At 34.6% G+C, this 4,864-nt stretch overlaps 1 non-coding gene across 1 annotated transcript; it reads left to right on the forward strand.

Moving 5' to 3' along the window:
• Window positions 1-3,638: 3,638 nt before the first annotated feature.
• On the forward strand, window positions 3,639-3,745 carry LOC131179681 (small nucleolar RNA R71). The gene has a single exon (XR_009148568.1). It is a non-coding gene; the product is annotated as a small nucleolar RNA R71 (small nucleolar RNA).
• The last annotated feature ends 1,119 nt before the right edge of the window (window positions 3,746-4,864 follow it).

Below are 4,864 nucleotides of genomic sequence, written 5' to 3' on the forward strand. Positions count from 1 at the left end.
GCAATTTAAAGTCCCCTAGATGCATTTCTAATTTCAAATTTTGAATTTCAAGTTTTGGTGTCACTATTCACCTCATTGGTCAACAAAATTGTTGACTTTTGGATAGAAAATAGGTATATTGGTTTTGACACTCCTAACATACCACATTTTGCATTTAAAATTTGTTGGAATTAACTCCTAAATCCATTTCCAAACCTAAAACCTAGAGAGCAGAATTTTCAGTTTTTGTGACCTAACTTTACTGTTCCATTGGGTCCTGTTGCAGTGGGAATGTGAGGAAATGGTAAACATGAAAGTTGTTCCTTATTTTGTCTAGTTGAATTTCTTTTTTTGAATCACTCCATTTGGAGTTTTGTAGCTCTAGATATGGTCCAAAAACCACAGCTGGCCGGATTTCCATTCTGCAGAAATTACCATATCTACAGTAACATGAACAGTGACTGGAATCACTTTGTTGGATGGGTTCTGGCCATAATTTGGGGTAGGTTCCTTCATGAAAGTTGTTTGTATATGTCTTAAATTGTTGCTGTAAATATTTCAGGTCAATTGACCATATCTACAGTGAGTTATGGCCAAATGAACAGTTACTGTTCATTTGGTCATTTCTGCAGGTGCTGTTGCAGGGTATCCGGATTGGGGTTAACTTTTAGTCCTCTTGCTTTGGTCTTTTGGGCATGGTTTCTTCAGCAAAAATGTGCCATTATAAGCCTAGTTTCATGTACAATTGGCCAAACACCAATTGGACCAACACAGCCAAAGATATGGCAGTCCAAGTGGACTGAAATTTCAGTCACCCTGCTGCACTCACAAGGCAGTATACTCATTCACTTTGCCATGCTACAATTCAGTCCAAATTATGGTCAACTTACCTAAAATGGTCACTAATTGACCATTAAAATGTTCTCTAACAATTTCCTAAGCCAAGTCAAATTTTCACTTCTCAAAACCCTAGTTTCCATTTCAAATCACCCATACACCTAGTTAAGCACTTTCATTCATTATATATGTGTATATACACCTTAAGCATAATCTTTAATTCATTCTAAGTCCATTAAAACCATCACAAACACTCCACCTTTGTTCCTTCCTTAGGGCAGCCGAAATTTATGGCATACACACACATAGTTTTTATTCATTTTAGTTACAAATTCTTACTTATTTCAAGTCTCTAACATAGAAATAAAGAGCTTTAGGTGTATATGTGCACTAACCTCTTGTAGGGCAGAATTTTCCCAAGCTTAACTTCACTTTCTTTCTTCTTCTTGGCTGCCAAACACTTCCCCAAGATGAGTGGACAAGTTTTAATGAAGGTGACTTAGGGTTTAGTAGTGGAATTTTATGGGAAATGGAAGTAATTAAAGGAAACATTCATGGAGGGTTATGGAGGAGAGGTTCACGTCTTGAGGAAGAAGAAGAAGAAGAGCAGAATTTTTTTGGTCTTCTTTGACTCTTTTAAGTGATTTAAGAAAGCTTGTTGAATGGTGATTGGTTGGGAGAAAGTAAATGACATCATGTGATGTCATTATCCTTAATTTCCACTATTTTTCTTTTCTTTTCTTTTCTACCATATTTCAATTTAATTTTTAGCAATATTTATTCATATTTTGAGTCATAATAATTATTTACTTAACTGGACAAGTCGGCTAAAAATCGTCTCTGAAGGCGAAATGACCAAAATGCCCTCCGTTTGGCTTAACGGGTCAAAATTGTCTGTACCGATTGAAAATTTTTTCTAAATATTTTCTTGGCATTCTAATGCCATAGGAACGTCAATGACCCTTCTCTGGAGTTCCAAAAATTATTTAATGAATTTTTCCCCGGGTCTAGGGCTCCTAGTTGCGAGAACCGCAATTTACCTCTGGTTACCCATCGCTTGGGCACCGGCTCATTTGACTCGGTTGTATTTTATTTCTAAAATTTTTTCTAAATTTTTCTCATTAATATTTGAGTTAATTATGGTTCCTGACTTTAGTTTAAATATTTTTCCGGACGTTCTAGCTGTCCGGACCGACACTAGTCACCGGAACAGTAGAATGTACGGAGTTGCTACCGGGAGGATGTTACAGTTCAGGAGTATCAAATAGATTGAATTCTATTTCTTCCTCTCCAACCTGAAGAGTTAACCTCCTATTCTTCACATCAATATTAGCTCTAGCAGTAGCCAAGAATGATCTTCCTAATATTATGGGAATCTGAACATCCTCTTCCATCTTTATGACAGCAAAATCAATAGGTATGAAGAATTTAACAACCTTTATTAGAATATTCTATAGAATTCCAATTGGATACTTAACAAATCTATCTACTAATTGGAAAGAGATAGTAATTAGCTTTAGCTCTCCAACATTTAGCCTCTGACAAATGGACAAGGGCATAAGACTAACACTTGCTTCCAAGTCGCAAAGGGTATTATCGATCTTCATGTTACCAATGAAACAAGGTACAGAGAAACTTTTATGATCTTTCAGCTTTGAGGTAGTTTGTTTTGCAATATTGCTCTACTTTCTTCAGTTAAGGTCACTGTCTTGTAGTCATCTAGTTTCCTTTTGTTTGATAGTATCTCCTTTAAAAAAACATCGCGTAGGATGGCATTTGAGACAGTGCTTCTATAAAGGGAATATTGATGTAGAGTTTTTGCAAAACCTCTTAAAATTTTCTGAACTGCTTGTCCATTTTAGCTTTCTGGAATCTTTGAGGAAAAGGCAATGGTGGCTAAAAGGGCTTTAGTAGTTCCTTCTTCTCTACTTCCTTTTCCTCTTACTTCTTTATACCCTTGTCAGCATGTGCTTCTTTCTCCTTTGCTTGAGCTTCATTCGCCCAAGAAATCTCATTAGGTTATTCTTGTCTTCTGGTTTCTAGTTTTCCAATATCTTGCTAGTCATCAAAGTGATTGCCTTGCATTATTCCCTTGGATTCATTTCAGGCTGACTAGGTAGTTTACCAATGGCTTTGCTTGAAGAACTAGCTTACAGGGCAATTTGGTTTTCAAGCATTTTGTTATGAATGGCTAATTAGTCCATTCTATAAGTAAGCTACTTAATCATCTCATTTTGTTATTATTGTGCTGCTAAAAAGCTTTCCATCATGGATTCCATAGTCATCTTCAGTTCAGTCGATTGTGGTTGAGGAGGTTATGGCGATTGAGGTTAGTTCTGATTTCTATTCTGAAAGCCTAGTGGTGTTAGTCTGCATCCTTATTGTCTATTGATCGGTTGATGTTATTGATTCTACTGGTTTGACCATGAGAAATTTGGGTGGTTATAAGTTTTTGAATAGGGATTTGCAATCGCTCTCTGGTTGAAGTTTCCATTGTTATTCATAGAGTTCACCTATTCTATAGAGATTAACTGTAATTGTTGCATTTTGAGCTTTGGTGTCCCCTCCACAGTGGTCACAGAATTGGCTACTAGCTCTTATTGCACTGGCTTACATTTTATCAAGCCTTTTTAATAGTTGATCAAATTAAGCTCAAAAGATCATTTGACCATTCAAAATTGTGGTAAGCAACCCTCTCCGAAAGCTCAAAAGCTTTAGCAGTGCTCTTCTCCATTAGATCTCTGCCAGCTGCTGAATCTATAGTGCTCCTTGTTGATTGTAGTAAACCATTATAGAAGTTCTGAATGTGGAGCCAATCCTGAATGCCATGTTATGGACACTCTCTTTGAAGATCTTTGTACCTTTCCCATGCATCAAAGAGAGATTCATTGTCTTTTTATTTAAAGGTGTTGAGTTCAGCTCTTAGTTTAATAGTCTTCCCAGGTGGAAATTATCTTACTAAAAGGTTTTGTGATAGATTGGCCCAGTTGGTGAACGATCCTACAGGTTCAGATAATAGCCACTTTCTTGCTTTATCTCTAAGAGAGAATGGGAATGCCCTTAATCAAATGGCATATTCAGAAACACCATTCATCTTAAATGCATTGCAGAGAGCAAGAAAACATTGGAGATGGTTTAGTTCTTTTTTTGGTTTGGTTCTGGTCATAAACTAAACAAAAGATTCTGAAAATGAATTAAGAGAACAAAATAAGATAAACTAATAAAAACTAAGTAAAATAAAATGTTTAAATTAATTATATTTCCTATTGTCTAATATCAAACACAAAGATTTTCCAGCAATGGCACTAAAAAATTGTTGTGCAAAATCCTGTAAGTGCACAGATCATAACAAGAAATAGAGTAGTGAGTAGAGTATCATTTCCATGAGAAATCTGGTTTGAGTACCAAACTACACAGTAATTGTAATTATTTGGACTACCGAAATCGAAGGAGGAATTATAACTAAACTGATTATAGCTAGAAAATAAATAAAGTAAGTTAACTAAACTGAATATATCAAATAATAAAGGCATTCCAAAATCAAGGGCTCACACCTAAATCAATTATGGATCTATCTAACCTATTCAATAAATTGGGAATTATTACTTTGATGAAAATTAATCCTAAGTTATCTCAAGTCATCTCTCAAGGCTCTTAAGTTATATCTTAATTAACTTAAACCCTACTTTTGAGGCGATTAAATTAATTAAAATCCATTAAGATATTTGATTAATTATAAACTCCACATAGAATCTTAGCCTATCTTTAGGTCAAAAAACCTAAATTCAAAATCTTAATTATCTAATATTAATATTCACCTTTCAGTATTTCAATTAATATTTAGAATTAATACTAAGTGGAGCTCATCACATAGCATGCATTAAGAATACAAGAAATTGAATCAAAGAATGAAATCCGAAATTTATTAAACCCAATCAAATAAAATCCATAAATAAATTGAAAGTGTTACATCCCTAATTCTAGAATAAAGAAAACTACTCACTCATGGTGAGTTCTACAATCAAACTTAAAATAGAAAAAATATGAA

The sequence above is a fragment of the Hevea brasiliensis genome, chromosome 4, assembly GCF_030052815.1.
Source record: "Hevea brasiliensis isolate MT/VB/25A 57/8 chromosome 4, ASM3005281v1, whole genome shotgun sequence".
Taxonomy (NCBI): Eukaryota; Viridiplantae; Streptophyta; class Magnoliopsida; order Malpighiales; family Euphorbiaceae; genus Hevea; species Hevea brasiliensis.